The sequence below is a fragment of the Staurois parvus genome, unplaced genomic scaffold, assembly GCF_062004578.1.
Source record: "Staurois parvus isolate SC_StPar_1 unplaced genomic scaffold, SC_StPar_1.0 ptg000721l, whole genome shotgun sequence".
NCBI lineage: Eukaryota > Metazoa > Chordata > Amphibia > Anura > Ranidae > Staurois > Staurois parvus.
The window spans coordinates 2,639,115-2,661,845 of record NW_028318517.1 but is presented as its reverse complement, the minus strand read 5'-3'; positions in this window follow the sequence as shown (position 1 = coordinate 2,661,845).

The following is a 22,731-nucleotide window of genomic DNA, read 5'->3' as shown; positions in this document are numbered from 1 at the left end:
GACCTCAAGTCGGCCCTGGCAAGCAACCCAGTCCTGGCTGCCCCTGAACACAGCAGACGCTTCCTGGTGCAGACCAACGCCTCCATCTACGGCCTTGGGGCTGTTCTCAGCCAAGTAAATGAGGTTGGGGAGGAACACCCCGTTGCCTTCCTCAGCTGCAAACTGCTAGACAGGGAAGTCGCTTACACCACCGTAGAAAAAGAGTGCCTGGCCATAGTCTGGGAGCTAAATTGCAACCCTACTTGTACAGCTGGGAGTTCACCATAGTCACTGATCACAACCCCCTCACATGGTTAAATAGAGTATCCGGGGACAACGGGCGCCTCCTAAGATGGAGCCTCGCCCTTCAGCCCTACAACTTCACCATTCAGTATAGATGGGATGTCCCGCCAGCAAGACTCACAATAGATAAGTTAGGGCCCACAAGTGCCTTCAAGGGGACCAGGTCAGGTCCCCCTTCCCGGCACTTGTGAAATGGAGGGGGGAGAAGTTGTCACGGTGTGCCTGCAGAAGCTTCCCCCCACCCCCCCTCCTAGTGCCCATGTCCTGTGTCACTACACCCCCCCTTCTCATCCTGTCACGGCCCTTTGAAGCCCAGCCACGAAGGATGAGAAGTGTTACTTCTCACACCCTGCCACGGTCATCTTCCCCCCAACCCCGCGCACCTGGGTGGGAGGAAGATGACCCCCCTGCGGCGAGATTCACACCTCTCCTGGTCATACAGCCTGGAGAGGGGTGACCTCCCACCGGGAGGTTCCAGGACAGGGCCGCCGGCTTGACGCCACATGCCCCCCCAGCGGGTGCAGGGAGGCATAAGGTTTCCCGCGCCTGCACCCGCTGAAGACAAAGGCCACGCTCTTGAGAGCACGGCCCGTGTCAAGGGGGCGTGCCTCGTTGCCAGGCAAAGAGGCATGCCACCCAACGTTGCCAGGACAACAGGGAGCATCCTACAAAGCCTTAAGAAGGCTGATGCAGGGCTCTCCTGGTTGCCCTGTCCGCTGCCAGCTGCTGGGAGGTCTACGCTGAGGTGAGACCCCCGCAGCCACTCTGCAATACACCAGGGAAAAGAGGATTATTACCCGCTGAGCGCTCTGCAATACACCAGGAATAGAGGATTATTACCCACTGAGCGCTCTGCAATACACCAGGGAACGGAGGATTATTACCCGCTGAGCACTCTGCAATACACCAGGAATAGAGGATTATTACCCACTGAGCGCTCTGCAATACACCAGGGAATGGAGGATTATTACCCGCTGAGCGCTCTGCAATACACCAGGGAACAGAGGATTATTACCCACTGAGCGCTCTGCAATACACCAGGAATAGAGGATTATTACCCACTGAGCGCTCTTCAATACACCAGGGAACGGAGGATTATTACCCGCTGAGCGCTCTGCAATACACCAGGGAATGGAGGATTAATACCCGCTGAGCGCTCTGCAATACACCAGGGAACAGAGGATTATTACCCGCTGAGCGCTCTGCAATACACCAGGAATAGAGGATTATTACCCGCTGAGCGCTCTGCAATACACCAGGGAATAGAGGATTATTACCCGCTGAGCGCTCTGCAATACACCAGGGAATAGAGGATTATTACCCGCTGAGCACTCTGCAATACACCAGGAATAGAGGATTATTACCCGCTGAGCGCTCTGCAATACACCAGGAATAGAGGATTATTACCCGCTGAGCGCTCAGCAATACACCAGGGAATAGAGGATTATTACCCGCTGAGTGCTCTGCAATACACCAGGGAATAGAGGATTATTACCCGCTGAGTGCTCAGCAATACACCAGGAATAGAGGATTATTACCCGCTGAGCGCTCTGCAATACACCAGGGAACAAGAGGATTATTACCTGCTGAGCGCTCTGCAATACACCAGGAATAGAGGATTATTACCCTCTGAGCGCTCTGCAATACCCCAGGGAATAGAGGATTATTACCCGCTGAGCGCTCTGCAATACACCAGGGAATAGAGGATTTTTACCCGCTGAGCGCTCTGCTATACACCAGGGAATAGAGGATTATTACCAGCTGAGAACTCTGCAATACACCAGGAATAGAGGATTATTACCCACTGAGCGCTCTGCAATACACCAGGGAACAGAGGATTATTACCCGCTGAGCGCTCTGCAATACACCAGGGAACAGAGGATTATTACCCGCTGAGCGCTCTGCAATACCCCAGGGAATAGAGGATTATTACCCGCTGAGCGCTCTGCAATACACCAGGGAATGGAGGATTATTACCCGCTGAGCACTCTGCAATACCCCAGGGAATAGAGGATTATTACCCGCTGAGCGCTCTGCAATACACCAGGAATAGAGGATTATTACCCACTGAGCGCTCTGCAATACACCAGGGAATGGAGGATTATTACCCGCTGAGCACTCTGCAATACACCAGGGAACAGAGGATTATTACCCGCTGAGCGCTCTGCAATACACCAGGGAATAGAGGATTATTACCCGCTGAGCACTCTGCAATACATCAGGGAACAGAGGATTATTACCCACTGAGCGCTCTGCAATACACCAGGAATAGAGGATTATTACCCACTGAGCGCTCTGCAATACACCAGGGAACGGAGAATTAATACCCGCTGAGCGCTCTGCAATACACCAGGGAACAGAGGATTATTACTTGCTGAGCGCTCTGCAATACACCAGGGAACGGAGGATTATTACTAGAGATGAGCGAATCGAACTAGGCGAACCGGAATTCGAGTCGAATTTCAGGAAATATTCGATTCGCGTCGAAACCGAAATTTTGCCTACTTCGGGTGCGCGAATCGAACATTTCCCGATCAGCCGGCAAAAGTGTCCCTGCAGTGAGCTCCGCTATTTCTGACAGTTCTCTGACAGAAGGAACACATGTTTAGCGGTTGAAACATTGTATCTATTAGTTTACATTTAGGATACAGATGTTTCAACCACTGTACATGTGAAGGAGCTGTCAGAGAACTGTCAGAAATAGAGGAACTCTGCACATACACTGAGCTGTGTTCCCCGTCCTGTATTCCTGGATTTCTCTCGGATAATCTTCCTTCTCTGTGCTGCAGACACAATTTATGTATCTAGACTGGATTTATGGAGGTTCTGGGGTTCAGCTGGCAGGAAAATGTTGATTTTCACCATAGACGTTACTAGACCTAGGCACCTGGGGTGTGTGATTTTTTTCTTCTTCCCCATGTACGGGTCTAGTAAGATCTCTGACAGAACAAGTCTCCCATGGTTCCTTGCTCTGTAGTCTGCTGGCTGTGCCGGGTGGAGGGATATGTCTGTAGTGTCTCAGACCCAAGTCACTGAGTGCAGTCTCAGGAGATGGGAGGCAGCGGTGTGGGATCTCTGCAACTTGTCTACAGTAAACATTTAACCTTCCACTGATTACTGAATACAATATTATGAGTCCTGACCCCTGCACTATATACTCTATGTTGTACATTACATCCTCCTGACCCCTGCACTATATACTCTATGTTGTACATTACATACTCCTGACCCCTGCACTATATACTCTGTTGTACATTACATCCTCCTGACCCCTGCACTATATACTCTATGTTGTACATTACATACTCCTGACCCCTGCACTATATACTCTGTTGTACATTACATACTCCTGACCCCTGCACTATATACTCTATGTTGTACATTACATACTCCTGACCCCTGCACTATATACTCTATGTTGTACATTACATCCTCCTGACCCCTGCACTATATACTCTATGTTGTACATTACATACTCCTGACCCCTGCACTATATACTCTGTTGTACATTACATCCTCCTGACCCCTGCACTATATACTCTGTTGTACATTACATACTCCTGACCCCTGCACTATATACTCTATGTTGTACATTACATACTCCTGACCCCTGCACTATATACTCTGTTGTACATTCCATACTCCTGACCCTGCACTATATACTCTGTGTTGTACATTACATACTCCTGACCCCTGCACTATATACTCTGTTGTACATTCCATACTCCTGACCCTGCACTATATACTCTGTGTTGTACATTCCATACTCCTGACCCTGCACTATATACTCTATGTTGTACATTACATACTCCTGACCCCTGCACTATATACTCTGTGTTGTACATTACATATTCCTGACCCCTGCACTATATACTCTGTGTTGTACATTACATCCTCCTGCCCCTGCACTATATACTCTATGTTGTACATTACATACTCCTGACCCCTGCACTATATACTCTGTTGTACATTACATCCTCCTGACCCCTGCACTATATACTCTATGTTGTATATTACATACTCCTGACCCCTGCACTATATACTCTGTTGTACATTACATACTCCTGACCCCTGCACTATATACTCTATGTTGTACATTACATACTCCTGACCCCTGCACTATATACTCTATGTTGTACATTACATACTCCTGACCCCTGCACTATATACTCTATGTTGTACATTACATACTCCTGACCCCTGCACTATATACTCTCTGTTGTACATTCCATACTCCTGACCCCTGCACCATATACTCTATGTTGTACATTACATACTCCTGACCCCTGCACTATATACTCTATGTTGTACATTCCATACTCCTGGCCCCTGCACTATATACTCTATGTTGTACATTACATACTCCTGACCCCTGCACTATATACTCTGTTGTACATTACATACTCCTGACCCCTGCACTATATACTCTATGTTGTACATTTCATACTCCTGACCCCTGCACTATATACTCTGTTGTACATTACATTCTCCTGACCCTGCACTATATACTCTATGTTGTACATTACATACTCCTGACCCCTGCACCATATACTCTATGTTGTACATTACATATTCCTGACCCCTGCACTATATACTCTGTGTTGTACATTACATACTCCTGACCCCTGCACTATATACTCTGTGTTGTACATTACATATTCCTGACCCCTGCACTATATACTCTGTGTTGTACATTCCATACTCCTGACCCCTGCACCATATACTCTATGTTGTACATTACATACTCCTGACCCCTGCACTATATACTCTATGTTGTACATTCCATACTCCTGACCCCTGCACTATATACTCTATGTTGTACATTCCATACTCCTGACCCCTGCATTATATACTCTGTTGTACATTACATACTCCTGACCCCTGCACTATATACTCTGTTGTACATTACATACTCCTGACCCCTGCACTATATACTCTATGTTGTACATTACATACTCCTGACCCCTGCACTATATACTCTATGTTGTACATTACATACTCCTGACCCCTGCACTATATACTCTGTTGTACATTACATTCTCCTGACCCTGCACTATATACTCTATGTTGTACATTACATACTCCTGACCCCTGCACTATATACTCTGTGTTGTACATTACATACTCCTGACCCCTGCACTATATACTCTATGTTGTACATTACATACTCCTGACCCCTGCACTATATACTCTATGTTGTACATTACATACTCCTGACCCCTGCACTATATACTCCATGTTGTACATTACATACTCCTGACCCCTGCACTATATACTCTATGTTGTACGTTACATACTCCTGACCCCTGCACTATATACTCTATGTTGTACATTACATCCTCCTGACCCCTGCACTATATACTCTGTGTTGTACATTCCATAGTCCTGACTTCTGCTCTCCCCCTCCCCCCACTGCTATATATACACATAATATGGATTCTCTTTTGTTACACCCATTTCCTCCCAGCTGGACATTTTATATCGGATGATGTGATTGGAGCACAGACTTTTACATGGTGATAATAATGTGATAACATCCTCCAACTTTGGACCCTTAAACAGAAAGTGATAATGAGGGAGGAGTCAATACCCCAATGATGGTGGTCTTCAGGATCAGTCCAGTCTTCATCTTGGTTGTTCTCCCCCCATCCTCACTCTCTGACCTCTGGTGGGGCTCAGCCCCGCTGTTCTTCATGACTAAATCATGGACTAAATAAGGAAGTGCAGTACTTCTTGTGTTGGGAAGATGGCGATGAGTGATAGAGGGGGTGGGGACCCTCGTCCTATAATCCCCTCATCACTGTCCCTCCTATAAAAGACAGTCCTGGTTGTTTCCTCACTCTCTGACTAAGGTCCATGAATAAAGAAATGACCTGGTAGGAGATCAGAGGAGCCATTTCCTAGTTCCCTTGAGGGTGGAATTGTAAGCTCCTCAGAGACCAAGTTGCCTGATGTGGGCGGAGTCCTGGTTTGGGGGAACCAATCAGCTCCTGTCTAGTAATCCTCTTTGTCTTTGTATTTTAGTCCATGGCCGGGAGATGAGGAAAACCTCCGAGGATTGTCTCACTTTGTCTCCAGACTGGAAAGTAGAAGATGAGGACATCACACAGTATAGTCCAGGAGAAAACCCGGCTCCCTCCAATGTCCATCCGGCACCACCCAGTGTAGATGGACCATCGGATTCCTCGTATCCTGAGGAACCTCAGACTGTGCGGGACCGGGCCTGTTTTCCAACAAGGAAGAGCTTCTCCTGTACTGAGTGCGGGAAGAGGTTCCATTCTACATACCATCTTAATGTGCATAAAAATTCTCACACGGGGGAGAAGCCATATTCCTGTCCTGAGTGCGGGAAATGTTTCAGTTCTAAATCCCATCTTAATGTGCATAAAAGATCTCACATGGAGGAGAAGCCGTATTCCTGTTCTGAGTGTGGGAAATGTTTTTCAGTGAAGTCCAATCTTTACAAACATCAGAGATCTCACACAGGGGAGAAGCCGTATTCCTGTCCTGAGTGTGGAAAATGTTTTTCACGGAAATCCCATCTTTCCAGACATCAGAGATGTCACACAGGGGAGAAGCCACTTTCCTGTCCTGAGTGAGGGAAATGTTCCTCACTGAAGTCCTGTCTTCCTGTACATGAGGGGTCCCACACAACCCTGGAGGTGTATTAGTGCCTTGAGTGCGGGAAATGTCTTCTAGATGAATGTTGCTGGACATCCCAGCTCTCATGTGGGGAAGAAGCACACCCTGATATACACCTCAGATATACTCCATGGCTGATCTTCATCATGGAAGAAACAGTTGATAAGGAGATGAGAGGCCCCCAAAGACATGGATGAAGTGCAGTAAATGTCGGGGTGCAGAGTGGTCAGTAGATCCTGGAAATGAAGGACACAACTTCAGCCCTTCTTGGGTGTCGGAGTTGCGTTTCCTGATAATGATATAGCGGGTTACAGAGCTAGAAGCCGGGAGAGCCCAGATCTCGTTATCGGGGAACTTTACACAGACAACAAGAACTTCTGAAGTTGATGTCCTTCATTTCAAGGCTCTACAGAACAGTGGTGACCCCGAAGCGTCTCTCTGTCTTCAGTCCATCCTTCTCCCATCCCCCAACAGGAGGGAAGGAGAACTCCGCCCCAAACTAGGGGGGAACTTTCCTCTCATTATTTCCCTTGGCTTCTGTGTGGGTTTGGGTGGTTGGAGGAGTGCGGCACGAGAGGGAACACAGCTTGTTGTTCTATGTCTACATATGGGGTCTGGGTAGAGGGGATCCACCGGAAAATATTTCTACTCTGATTTTGTGCAAATCGTTTCTGTTTTCACTTTGAAGGGCGATATTATGTGTGGTTTGTAAAAGGGATTGGCCCAATAGATACCGCCCCACTTAGAGAATAGATGAACTAATATGACCAGCATTCATTCAGCCATGTCACATGTTGGGATCTTTTCTACAATACTTTGTTATAATAATGGAACACGTTGTGTATTGTATTGTACACCAATAATAATGACTCCGCCCCCACATTCCAGACAAGGGATCTTCCTGACCAATCAGATTCCTCCCTTTGTTATTTCCTGATTCTATGATTACAATCTTGTTAGAAGTAAAACTATAATAAAGAATTTATTGAGTGAAAAGAATTGTGTGTGTCGGGGCCATGATGGGGATCTTTGGGGCCCAAACATTTCTCACAGGAGACACTTTACAAGCCTTTACAGGTCATCCAGTTTCTGGTTCATCATGAATAATGGCCCAGAGTGCAGGGGTCAGGAGACTACTTCATACAGCCCTGCAAACAACGTGCAGTGGTCAGGAGTTACATCCCAGAGTGCAGTGGTCAGGAGTATATGATTTCAATCCCAGAGTACAGAGTGCAGTGGTCAGGAGTATGTGATTTACATCCCAGAGTACAGAGTGCAGTGGTCAGGAGTATGTGATTTACATCCCAGAGTACAGAGTGCAGTGGTCAGGAGTATGTGATTTACATCCCAGAGTACAGAGTGTAGTGGTCAGGAGTATGTGATTTACATCCCAGAGTACAGAGTGTAGTGGTCAGGAGTATGTGATTTACATCCCAGAGTACAGAGTGTAGTGGTCAGGAGTATGTGATTTACATCCCAGAGTGTAGTGGTCAGGAGTATGTGATTTACATCCCAGAGTATAGAGTGCAGTGGTCAGGAGTATGTGATTTACATCCCAGAGTACAGAATGTAGTGGTCAGGAGTATGTGATTTACATCCCAGAGTGCAGTGGTCAGGAGTATGTGATTTACATCCCAGAATACAGAGTGTAGTGGTCAGGAGTATGTGATTTCCATCCCAGAGTACAGAGTGTAGTGGTCAGGAGTATGTGATTTCCATCCCAGAGTGTAGTGGTCAGGAGTATGTGATTTCCATCCCAGAGTATAGAGTGTAGTGGTCAGGAGTATGTGATTTCCATCCCAGAGTATAGAGTGTAGTGGCCAGGAGTATGTGATTTACATCCCGGAGTGCAGAGTGTAGTGGTCAGGAGTATGTGATTTACATCCCAGAGTACAGAGTGTAGTGGTCAGGAGTATGTGATTTACATCCCAGAGTACAGAGTGCAGTGGTCAGGAGTATGTGATTTACATCCCAGAGTACAGAATGTAGTGGTCAGGAGTATGTGATTTAATCCCAGAGTACAGAGTGTAGTGGTCAGGAGTATGTGATTTCCATCCCAGAGTACAGAGTGTAGTGGCCAGGAGTATGTGATTTACATCCCGGAGTGCAGAGTGTAGTGGTCAGGAGTATGTGATTTCCATCCCAGAGTACAGAGTGTAGTGGTCAGGAGTATGTGATTTACATCCCAGAGTACCGAGTGTACTGGTCAGGAGTATGTGATTTACATCGAGGAGTGTAGTGGTCAGGAGTATATGATATACAGTCCCTATACAGAGTGAAGTAGTCAGAAGTAGTATGTCATGTACAGGGCACAGTGGGTAAGATCATGTCTTATACAGCCCAGCATTTAGAAGTGGTCATCGGTCAGGAGCATGTCATGCACGGCTCAGAAAAAAGAATGTAGTGGTTAGGAACATGTCATGTACAGCCCATCATACAGAGTTCAGTGGTCAGGAGCACATAATATACAGCTCTGTGTACAGAGTGCAGTGGTCAGGAGTACATCTTAGGCCCGTGTACAGAGTGTAGAGGTCAGGAACCTGTCATGTACAGCCTTTTGTACAGAGTGCAATGGTCAGGTTTATATCTTAGGTCTGTGTACAGAGTGCAATGTTCAGGAGTATATCATATACAGCTCTGTGTACAGAGTGCAGTGGTCAGGACTATATCATATACAGCCCTGTGTACAGAGTGCAGTGGTCAAGAGTATATCATATACAGCCCTGTCTACAGAGTGCAGTGGTCAGTGTTATATTTTAGGCCTGTGTACAGAGTGCAGTGGTCAGGAGTATATCATATACAGCCCTATGTACAGAGTGCAGTGGTCAGGAGTATATCAGATACAGCCCTGTGTATAGAGCACAGTGGCCATGAATATATCATATACAGCCTTGTGTACAGTGGTCAGGATTATATCTTAGGCCTGTGTACAGAGCGCAGTGGTCAGGAACATTTCATAAACTGCCCTGTGTATAGAGCGCAGTGGTCAGGAGTATGTCATAAACTGCCCTGTATATATGGTGCAGTGGTCAGGAGTATGTCATATACAGCCCAGCATGCATAGTACAATGGTCAGGATGTTGTGGTATACAGCCCGGTATACAGAGTACACTGGTGAGGAATATAAACCCTTGTAAGGAATGCAGGTATCCAGTGACAGCAGGGATGACCAGATCGGTGGGCTATGCCTATGAAATGTGGAATAAGACGGAGTAGGAGGAGTGTGATTACAGGGGGTGTAAAATCAGGAGGTTTGTTACCTCCATGCATTCTATATATGAAGGTAAATACCCTTCTCTGTGCAGCAGCCCCCCCAATACTCACCTGAGCCCCATCCTGGTCCAGCAATGTGCACAAGATCCTCAGCAGTCTGGGGACTCTCCCTCCTCATTGGCTGAGGCAGGAGCAGGGGCCATTGGCTCCTGATGCTGTCAATCACATCTAGTGAGCCAAGGAGGAGGGAGAGGGGACTCTGTGGACACAGAGCAGCGGCTTGCTCCTGAGCCTGCTTGGATGCCCCTGTGATGGATATGGTAAAATGCCTATTTGGTTTCCTGTTGAATATTTACATTTTTCTATACATATCTACTTTTATACTTTTTATTTTTCTAAATGCTTTGTATGAATATATATATATATGTTGTGTGTATATCTTTTCCCTGCTGGGCTTTGTGGTACTTTAAGATATCCTTGCTCAAAAAATGGCTGCTTGGCAATCCCTCCCATCGAGTGAACTTGAAGAACAAAAATATTTTCTTTCCAAGATAACACCTAAGAGGAGATCACCACGAGCCCTGAAGGAAGTTTGCCTTGTATGGACATGACTAGAGATGAGCGAATTATTCAAAAATTCGATTCGGCTGATTTGCCGAATTCGCGGAATAAATTAGATTCGAGGCGAATATATTCGCTGCGAATTTAACTTATAAAAGGGTGTTTCTAGGCTTCAGAGAGCCTTTATATTAGTGCAGAACACTGTACCTTTAATTTAAATGTCCTTGGAGTCTGCTGGGGAAGAGAAATAATACTGTCAGTCAGTATGACATGCAGATGAGTGCCGTCGATCTTAGAATCACCGCACACTTCACTCATTTGGGCAGTCACGGGGCCAAAACCAGAGTGTGGAGCCACAGTGTGGCGGTGGAGGCAGCAGCAATGGGAGGCCATACAGCACCCTATGACAAAATGGAACCCACCAGCAGTGTGAGGAGACCTGAAAGTGGCACATGGCAGAGTGTGGCGATGGAGACAGCAGCAATGGGAGGCCGTACAGGGACCCATGACACACTCTGGACCTGGCAGCAGCATGAGGAGGCGGTACAGGGGCCCATGACAGATTACGGGCCTGGCAGCAGCATGAGGAGTCGGTATGGGGGCCCATGGCAGATTACGGGCCTGGCAGCAGCAATGGGAGGCCATACAGCACCCTATGACAAAATGGAACCCACCAGCAGTGTGAGGAGACCTGAAAGTGGCACATGGCAGAGTGTGGCGATGGAGACAGCAGCAATGGGAGGCCGTACAGGGACCCATGACACACTCTGGACCTGGCAGCAGCATGAGGAGGCGGTACAGGGGCCCATGACAGATTACGGGCCTGGCAGCAGCATGAGGAGTCGGTACGGGGGCCCATGGCAGATTACGGGCCTGGCAGCAGCATGAGGAGGCGGTACAGGGGCCCATGGCAGAGTGGCGGAGCGTAAGCAGCTAAAATTGAAGGCCATACAGAGGCCTATGTTAAAAAGTCCCCCCAGCAGCAGCGTGGGGAGACGACTATCAAGAGTCCAATGGCAGAGTGGCGGAGCAGAAGCAGCTTCAATTGAAGGCCATACACAGGCCTAGGTTAAAAAGCGGAAGCCGTCAGCAGCGTGAGCAGACGACAGAGACACATGGCGCAGGGTGGCGGTGGATGCAGCAGTATTCGGAAGCCAAACACAGGCCTCAGTTAAAAAGCGGAAGCCGTCAGCAGCGTGAGCAGACGACAGAGGCACATGGCGCAGGGTGGCGGTGGAGGCAGCAGTATTCGGAAGCCATACACAGGCCTAGGTTAAAAAGCGGAAGCCGTCAGCAGCGTGAGCAGACGACAGAGGCACATGGCGCAGGGTGGCGGTGGAGGCAGCAGTATTCGGAAGCCATACACAGGCCTAGGTTTAAAACAGCAGCGTGAGCAGACGACAAAGACGCACATGGCAGAGGATGGATCTGGCAGCAGTATGAGAAGGCGGTACAGGGGCCCGTGGCACAGTGTGGTGATGGGGGCTACAGCAACTGGATGCCAGAAAGTGGCCGATAGGGCTATATACTGCATGACTACATAGGTGGTTTTTATAGTACTTTATTTTGGCCTCCCTCTCAGCAGGTGTGAAAAAGGCCACCATTTTTGAACGGTAGCGAGGGTCCAACAAGGTGGACAGCCAAAAGTCATCCCTCTGTCTGATGGTTATTATTCGGCTGTCGCTACGCAAGCAACCGAGCATGCTATGGGCCATTTGTGCCAAGGAATGCGAGGGACTCCCTGCCTCCATCTCCACAGCATACTGCCACGGTGCGTTTGGGTCCTCTGTCTCCTCCTCCTCCTCTACCAGATGCTCCTGCTCCTCCACTCCTGTCCGCTGAGTGGAAAAACCACCCATTTCACTCAATAATTCCTGAGCACCAATGTCCTCCTCTACCTCCTCCTCTTCTTCCTGTCCTGCCCCCACAGGGGTCATGTGGCGTTGAGATCTGTGCGCCACGTCTACCGCACCCTGACCAGCCATTGTTAACAGCATTTGTTCCAGGATGTGCAACAGAGGAATGACGTCGTTCATCCCATAGTCCTGCCGACTCACGAATAGCGTGGCCTCCTCAAAGGGCCTGAGCAAGCGGCAGGTGTCACGCATGAGCTGCCAATGGCTGACATCGAAGTTACACAGGGGAGTACCTTTATCCGCTTGTAACATCAGGAAATCGGTGATGGCCTTTCGCTGTTCGTAAAGGCGGTCTAACATATGTAGGGTTGAATTCCACCTTGTTGCAACGTCGCAGATCAGGCGATGCTGTGGAATTCCGTTCTGCCGCTGCAGCTCAAGGAGGGTGTGCTTTGCGGTGTAGGAATGGCTGAAATGCATGCAAAGTTTACGTGACATTTTAAGGATGTCTTGCAGTAGGATGGTGGATTTTAGGAACCGCTTGACAACCAGATTGAACACGTGAGCCATGCATGGCGCATGGCACAACCTTCCTTGACGCAGAGCAGACACCATGTTCTTTCCGTTGTCGGTCAACATGGTTCCGATTTTCAGTTTGCGCGGAGACAGCCATCTGTCGATTTCTCTGTTCATTACACTCAGAAGTTCCTCCCCTGTGTGACTACGTTCGCCAAGGCATACCAGGTGCAGCACAGCGTGACACCGTTGCGCCCTGCACATGTGATATGCCGGTCGGGTAATGGGACTTGGCACAGGGGTGGCGGCTGAGGACACGGCGGAAGAAGAGGTGGTAGAGGCGGACATGTTTGCTGGACCAAGGACGTGCAAACGTGGAGGCAAATGCGGCGTGACCTGTCCAAGTTGCTGGTGCGGCTGTGCCGGCACCACGTTCACCCAGTGGGCCGTAAATGACATGTACTGTCCCTGACCGTAGTTACAGCTCCACACGTCGGCGCTGCCGTGCACTTTGGCAGAGACCGACATGCTCAAAGACTGGCCCACCATCTCTTCTACATGTGAATGCAGGGCTGGCACTGCCTTTTTGGCGAAGAAATGCCGGCTTGGCACTCTCCACTGCGGCTCGGCACAAGCCATCATTTCTCGGAAAGGTGCTGAGTCCACCACTTGGAAAGGGAGGGACTGCAGCACCAGCAACTTGGACAGGAGGACGTTCAGCTTTTGCACCGTCGGGTGCGTGCTCGCAAACTGTTGTCTCTTGGAAACGGATTCCAAGAAAGACTGCTGACGGAATCCGAGAAGAGGAGTAGCAGGAGAAGGAGCATCTGAACGAGCGGAAGATGCCAACGAGCGACAACTCCCCTCAGCAGAGGTGTTGGAGCCTTGACTGGCTGATAGAGGGTGATTGACGTCGGGTGACGGAGCAAGTAACGGAGCAGGTGATGGAGCGGGGGCTGGGGCAGGCAGAACCGCCGTATCTTTATCACGGTTTTCCCAGGCCACCGAATGGCGACGCTGCATATGCTGACGCAACGCTGTAGTCCCAACATGGGCCCCCTGGCCACGCTTGACTTTCTGGCCACATAGTCGACATACGGCTACGTTTACTTCCTCGGGCGGCGTGACGAAAAATTGCCGTACCGCCGAGTAGGAAACTTTGCCCCCGCTACTCCTCACTGGCTGACTGCTACTTCCTCCAAGCACACCGGCACCACTACTGGCCGTGGTGGTAGGCTGCAGTGGAGCTGGTGCTCTACTCCGTGGCCGTTTGGCTCCACTGACACTGCTGCGACCCTGCTGCCTCCTGGGCAACACACCGACTGTTTTGCTCGCTGGCAAGCTGGCACCCTCTTCTCCTGATGATGCGGAAGCAATAGCCTGATGACGACGAGGCTGCCAAGTGCGATCAACCTCCTCATCATCAATTAGGGTCTCCGCCTCACTACTAGCCCCCTCGGCTGCGTCTGGGTCAGGAGACAGACCTGTCTCTAGACCGGCTACCGAGCCACTCTCCTTGCCAGTACTTCTTCGCCTGGCTGCTGAAGAGGCGGATGTCTCCCCCCGTTCCTGACCGCCCTCTGTTAGCTCTTCCTCACTGTACAGTGGGGCTGAGCCCACAGCATGCGAAACTTCGCTTGGTGAGGGAACACCAAAGGACAGGGGCAGGTCAAGGACACGTGATTTCAGTGGGCTTGCTCCCGGGCCATGCCAACTAACGGTTGTGTCTGACGTACCCACCGACCGTTGGCTGTAGGTGTCAGAGGTGACCTGGGAAGAGGAAGACGACCGAGTCAACCAATCGATGACGGCAGGGTTGTCGGTGGAGACACGACCGCTGGATGACACCGGGAGCACTGGCCTCTGGCTGCGACTAGTGCTGCCTCGACCCCTTCCTCTGCTGCCACTCCTCTGCGTGTTGTCTGACATACTCTTTAATTCAATAAGCACCCCAAAAATAAAACCGGATTTAACTCTTTGAACGTACAATAGTGGTTGTGAAGCAGGAAGTCAGTTTATTTAGCACAATCGGTCAATTGCAGCTTGCCGTTGGCTGTAAACTGTACGTTTCTGTCACTGGAATGCACTAATCACCCAAAAAATATTACCGCCACCCGGCGTGTAAATGGATCTAACTCTTTGAACGTACAATAGTGGTTGTGAAGCAGGAAGTCAGTTTATTTAGCACAATCGGTCAATTGCAGCTTGCCGTTGGCTGTAAACTGTACGTTTCTGTCACTGGAATGCACTAATCACCCAAAAAATATTACCGCCACCCGGCGTGTAAATGGATCTAACTCTTTGAACGTACAATAGTGGTTGTGAAGCAGAAAGTCAGTTTATTGTACACAATCGGTCAATTGCAGCTTGCCGTTGGCTGGAAACTGTATGTTTGTGTCACTGGAATGCACTAATCACCCAAAAAATATTACCGCCAGCCGGCGTGTAAATGGATTTAACTCTTTGAACGTACAATAGTGGTTGTGAAGCAGAAAGTCAGTTTATTTTGCACAATCGGCAAACTGCAGCACCAACTGTGCACGACAGCCACCAAAAAAAAAAGGGTGTATGTCACTTTAAATTTTCGATTCTTTGATAGCTGTGGCCCTAAGTAACGATTCTGTGTCCCTGAGTAACGATTCTGTGTCCCTGAGTAACGATTCTGTGTCCCTGAGTAACGATTCTGTGTCCCTGAGTAACAATTATGTGTCCCTGAATAACAATTCTGTGTCCCTGAGTAACAATTCTGTGTCCCTGAGTAACAATTCTGTGTCCCTGAGTAACGATTCTGTGTCCCTGAGTAACGATTCTGTGTCCCTGAGTAACGATTCTGTGTCCCTGAGTAACAATTCTGTGTCCCTGAGTAACGATTCTGTGTCCCTGAGTAACGATTCTATGTCCCTGAGTAACAATTCTTTGTCCCTGAGTAACGATTCTGTGTCCCTGAGTAACGATTCTGTGTCCCTGAGTAACAATTCTGTGTCCCTGAGTAACGATTCTGTGTCCCTGAGTAACGATTCTGAGTCCCTGAGTAACAATTCTGTGTCCCTGAGTAACAATTCTGTGTCCCTGAGTAAAGATTCTGTGTCCCTGAGTAACGATTCTGTGGCCCTGAGTAACGATTCTGTGGCCCTAAAGTCTCTGTGGCCCTAACTCTGTCCCTTAATAGACACAGGTCTGTCTCTCTTGAATGACCGGAGGCTAATGGAGAATTCTAAGATGGCCGCGATTTATAGCTCCACCATTACACAGTGCTGGCTGGCTGGCTGCTGATTGGCTAATGTGATCACATGTCATGAATGAATGCATTATGGGTCAGCGCGCCTTGTCTGCGTGCCTTCCCAGAGATCCCCGCTCCGTCGCCACACATGTCGCCGCCATTTTTGGGAAAATTCGATTCGTGCATCCGAAGTTTGCTAATCTTCGGATTCGTCGCGAATCAAATTTTTCCAAATCTTTGAAACGAATTCCACTTCGTCATGTTCGATTCGCTCATCTCTAGACATGACCAATTAGAAGCGTATACAGTCAGGTCCATAAATATTGGGACATGGACACAATTCTAACATTTTTGGCTCTATACACCACCACAATGGATTTGAAATGAAACGAACAAGATGTGCTATAACTGCAGACTGTCAGCTTTAATTTGACATCCAAATCAGGTGAACGGTGTAGGAATTACAACAGTTTGCATATGTGCCTCCCACTTGTTAAGGGACCAAAAGTAATGGGACAGAATAATAATCATAAATCAAACTTTCACTTTTTAATACTTGGTTGAAAATCCTTTGCAGTCAATTACAGCCTGAAGTCTGGAACGCATAGACATCACCAGACACTGGGTTTCATCCCTGGTGATGCTCTGCCAGGCCTCTACTGCAACTGTCTTCAGTTCCTGCTTGTTCTTGGGACATTTTCCCTTCAGTTTTGTCTTCAGCAAGTGAAATGCTCAATCGGATTCAGGTCAGGTGATTGACTTGGCCATTGCAGAACATTCCACTTCTTTCCCTTAAAAAACTCTTTGGTTGCTTTTGCAGTCTGCTTTGGGTCATTGTCCATCTGCACTGTGAAGCGTCCAATGAGTTCTGAAGCATTTGGCTGAATATGAGCAGATAATATTCCCGAAACACTTCAGAATTCATCCGGCTGCTTTTGTCAGCAGTCACATCATCAATGAATACAAGAGAAGCAGTTCCATTGGCAGCCATACATGCCCACGCCATGACACTACCACCACCATGATCACTGATGAGGTGGTATGCTTAGGATCATGAGCAGTTCCTTTCCTTCTCCATACTCTTCTCTTCCCATCACTCTGGTACAAGTTGATGTCGGTCTCCTCTGTCCATAGGATGTTGTTCCAGAACTGTGAAGGCTTTTTTACATGTCGTTTGGCAAACTCTAATCTGGCCTTCCTGTGTTTGAGGCTCACCAATGGTTTCCATCTTGTGGTGAACCCTCTGTATTCACTCTGGTGAAGTCTTCTCTTGATTGGTGACTTTGACACACATACACCTACCTCCTGGAGAGTGTTCTTGATCTGGCCAACTGTTGTGAAGGGTGTTTTCTTCACCAGGGAAAGAATTCTTTGGTCATCCACCACAGTTGTTTTCCGTGGTCTTCCGGGTCTTTTGGTGTTGCTGAGCTCACCGCTGCGTTCCTTCTTTTTAAGAATGTTCCAAACAGTTGTTTTGGCCACGCCTAATGTTTTTGCTATCTCACTGATGGGTTTGTTTTGTTTTTTCAGCCTAATGATGGCTTCACTGATAGTGACAGCTCTTTGGATCTCATCTTGAGAGTTGACAGCAACAGATTCCAAATGCAAATAGCACACTTAAAATTAACTCTGGACCTTTTAACTGCTCATTGTAATTGGGATAATGAGGGAATAACACACACCTGGCCATGGAACGGCTGAGAAGCCAATTGTCCCATTACATTTGGTCCCTTAACAAGTGGGAGGCACATACGCAAACTGTTGTAATTCCTACACCGTTCACCTGATTTGGATGTAAATACCCTCAAACTAAAGCTGACAGTCTGCAGTTAAAGCACATCTTGTTAGCTTCATTTCAAATCCATTGTGGTGGTGTATAGAGCCAAAAATGTTAGAATTGTGTCGATGTCCCAATATTTATGGACCTGACTGTACGTAGCCTAGTAACACTGCTCACCACCCTTGCATTATCTTGCATATATAAACTCACTTTTTCATTCCAATAAACTAGAAGTTTTCACAGACTACACGTGTCATTGTGGCTTTCTTCATGTGCGTGCACTAAAGAGCTAGCATGATTAATTAGGACAGGAACAGATAATCGTCGGACACTTAGTCCGGACTAAATTACTCCCATAACAAGATGCTTGCTGTGGGGGCACTCAACAGGAGGGAGGGGCCAGGAGCACCTGTGGGGGACCTGAGAAGAGGAGGATCCAGGCTGCTCTGTGCAAACCCATCACACACAGCAGTAAGTATGACATGTTTGTTTTAAAAGAAAAAAAATGTTGCCTTTACAATCGCTTTAAGTGGAGTTTACTAATGGACATGACACCCTCCGACACCCACAGACCATAAACAAAGCAAAAGTGACAAATAAATGTGACAGCAAATAACCAACCCAACAACCTGACTATAATACACTGTGTACAATGGAGGGAAGCTGACATACACCGGGCAGAACCAGGACTGGGAATCAGGGGAGCAGAGATGGGGGAACAGGATGCAGGAAACCAGAATCAGGGAAAGTATACAAGATACAGGACGCAGGATCCAGCAGGGAAGCGGCTCACAGGCAGAACACTGAGGCACTGATGAAAACTACGGGGGGATTATATACCTTCCCAGCAGCCAGCATCAGGTGGAGCCTCATTACTGACATCTTCTGTCTGCTGGGAGACACAGCAATGTCTCCTCTCTACTTCCTCCCGACTTACCTCACCCAGAGCCTCCTGTCTGTACCTGACATAACTTCCCGTCTGTACCTGACATCACTTCCTGTATGTACCTAACATCATTTCCCATGTGTACCTGACATCACTTCTCATGTGTACCTGACATCACTTACCGTCTATACCTGACATCACTTCCCGTCTATACCTGACATCACTTCCCGTCTGTACCTGACATCACTTCCCATCTGTACCTGTCATCACTTCCCATCTGTACCTGTCATCACTTTCTGTCTGTAACTGGTATCACTTCCTGTCTGGGTAGAAGGGTGCTCACCATGTGGTGGAGCTCAGAGGAACTGCAGCTCTAAGAAATGTCTCATAGTTTGAACCTTGTTGTTGTTTCCAAGTGTTCTGGAATGTTCATGTCCATGTCTGGCAGGTTCCAGGACTCTTCAGAGTAGCAGTGAGGTGATGACTCCGGAACACTCTCTGGGTTCCATCACCAGGCACTGCAATTATACCCGACTGCTGGGAGCCGGCATCTCCTTTCCTACAGTAAAAGTATAATTGTGACATCAGCAGAGAGGCAGAGGGAGGGTGGGATCAGGTAAATACCACCACTGACCACCAATGCTGGGCTGGGGGTACACTTTATACTCACTGACACCAACAATGGCATTTGTTTTATCTCACTGACACCAACAATGAAGCTTATTTTATCTCACTGACACCAACAATGGGGATTATTTATCTCACTGACACCAACAATGGGGCTTATTTATCTCATTCTCATTGACACCAACAATGCGGCTTATTTTATCTCACTGACACCAACAATGGGGCTTATTTTATCTCACTGACACCAACAATGGGGCTTATTTATCTCACTGACACCAACAATGGGGCTTATTTATCTCACTGACACCAATGATGGATGTCAAGGAAATCATGCCCACTGTGACTGGGTAACTGGAGTGAGATCCTTGATTGGTGGAGAATGAATGAGGGTGGAGCTTTCTCTGAATTCTCATCTGCTGTATTTTTAACTGAAATTGTACCTTTCATAAATCATTGCACTAATATTGTGTAAAATAATAAAACTCATAAAACATCAGAACTACTAACAATTTATCCTCTAGTGTGTCTGCTGTTGTGAAGAAATATATATAATATTTGGGGATTTAAGTAATTTTAAGGTATAAATTATTTTTAAAACATGTAAACAAAAGAATTAAAAATGTCTCCAGGACTCCATGGACCCCTTCATTCCACACAGTCTCCAGGAACCGGGAAACCACAGAGAAACCAAGTGTCCCCCGACTTCCTCTCCAGGCTGGGATGTCCCCCTGGTTGGGTGCCCCCTACAGTAGAAGAAGCAGACTGCACCTGCCTACATCTTCTTTATGGTTTGTCTGATCAGGATGGCGGTCATTTCTCCCTGAACACGGAGCGCCCTAAACACGAGGTAAACGTGGTGCAGCATTGAGCCCCGTCCAGCTGTAGTGTAGACTTTGACAGGCTGCAGGCAGTGGGGCTGGACGCTGTACCTGTGCCTACCAGGTGTATTATAATGCCAGCATTGCACCCACGGGGGCTGGACCCCCCATGTACAAGGGGCCTAAGAGATACCATCAGCTGGTGTCCCATTCTACCAGACCCCTATAACTGTAAGAGGACATGTATGGGGGGATGTGTTGTAGAAGAACCCAGACCACGGTATTGTGTGATGAAATTATAATTCAACTTTATTAATCATATATATGTGACACTTTAACAACAGAAGGAAAGAGGTAAAAAGTTTACATTTCAAGGATCTATTTATACCATTTATATCATCTATTCTAAAAAACTGATTAACATATGACACACCCCTCATTAACACAAGCCACGCCCACTTATGTATCCCTCTAAACATCCAAATCCCTGTAAATTCCCAGAAGACACTTTCATCTTTTATCCATAACAAGCTGATTGGGTACAAGAGAACCCCGAGCCCCTCCTACTCATTCCCACACAAGTCCATGTCACCATCTACAAGGTGAGAGGACCTGATGGAGAACAAGACCAGGACCACCAGGACCATCGCCTGACTGAAGCCAAGCTCACATTTCTTTCTAATGCTGCTTCTATGGTCTCCTCAGATACAGATTTGGCAGATGTACATTAGTGGAACCCTTTCACTCCGGCCAATGTAAGGTTTCCATCAGCAGCAGCACGGCCTTATAGCTACAGCACCCGGGGGTTGTCTACATTTGTTAGGCCGACTGTCGGCTTTCTGGTGGAAGTGATTCAGCCACACTGAAGGTCCTCCCCCCACCATGTATACCGGGCTCAGCTGTCCCTCCTGCAAGCCCAAGACAGACAAGGTGGGTGTCAGCGGTGAGAGCAGAAGGAGATCAGCAAACATCTGATCTCTGATCTCCCCTTCAGTGAATGGATGTGGGAGGTGGGAGATTATGTCATTTCTGGGTTCAGCGCTGTCATTCTCCAGTCACTATGGTTTGGGAAGGAGCTGATTAGGCATGATCTGTGCTTGACCATCTTTCTCGGGGTACAGAGGTGACATTGGGGGTCTAATAATGTTCTGATGTCTCTTTAAAGAGGACCTGTGACCAGAAATATGTATCATAGGGGGGCTATCAACCCCCATCTGATAGAAGCCATGTTAAGTGAAAAAATAGTTGAAAAAATGTAAGTAACACTATAAAAATTTTAAAAAATACAAAACAAATCACACAACACATTTTACATATCATTGCACAAGCGAGAGTGAGAACAATCATTCTGAGGCCATCGTTCACGGGTAACTATCTGAACTGATAACCTATAAAGGCTCTTAAAGCGTCACCTTTGAACAATTTTTGGTACTGAAGTTTGTCACCATTTCACAAGTATGCACAATGTGTAAAGTTTGACATGTTTGGTATCTATATACTTGATGACAACCCCATATTTTATATTTCACCAACCAAACTGGGTCATATATTGTGTTCTTTGTGCACTAACATTATCTTTAGTGTTTTTTACAGAAAATATGCATTTGATAAACAGCTGTGCTAATATTCTGTGACATGAAAAATGGCAACTACCACCATTATATTCTCCAGAGTCTCTGCTTTCAGATAATAAAAGAAATGTTTGGGGTTTAACTAATCATATGGCCTGAAATGTGAATTTAACTAAAAACAAAAGCAAAAAAAAACAGTAAAAAGAAAATACAGCAATATATAACATTTTAAAATCAAAACTATAGTAGCAACAAATGGCTTAAGAAGCAAACCCACCATATTACTCAACCAGGTTCCAACTAAACCCATCAAAACATTGGATCCCACCTCCCCCCACCCAGGTTCCTGTTGGAACTCCTTTATCTTGTGTAGATATCTCCTTCTGAGATCCTCATGATCTAATATAAATGTACAACACTCTGACACCATTTGTAGACTCCACCTTGGTCTGCCAAGAGATAGTCAGCTGCCAAGCAGTTCTGTGACACCACCTTAGGTGGTGGAGCCACTTCTGCTGTCAGCTCTGCTATAACATCAATGGTGTCATTGGTTATCTGATCCATGACTCCAGTACACCGGTTCATCTTACTTATCTTAGATTCCCCATCCCGTCTATGAAGGGGTCACTGCATAAAACATCTCCAATCCAGAGAAAATGTTTCTTCTCACTGGAAGGCCAGGGGAGTATTGGGAGAAATTGAGGCTTTCCCTTGCAGATATGGGGGGAGGGGCAACATAACCTAAAGTACAGCTATGGG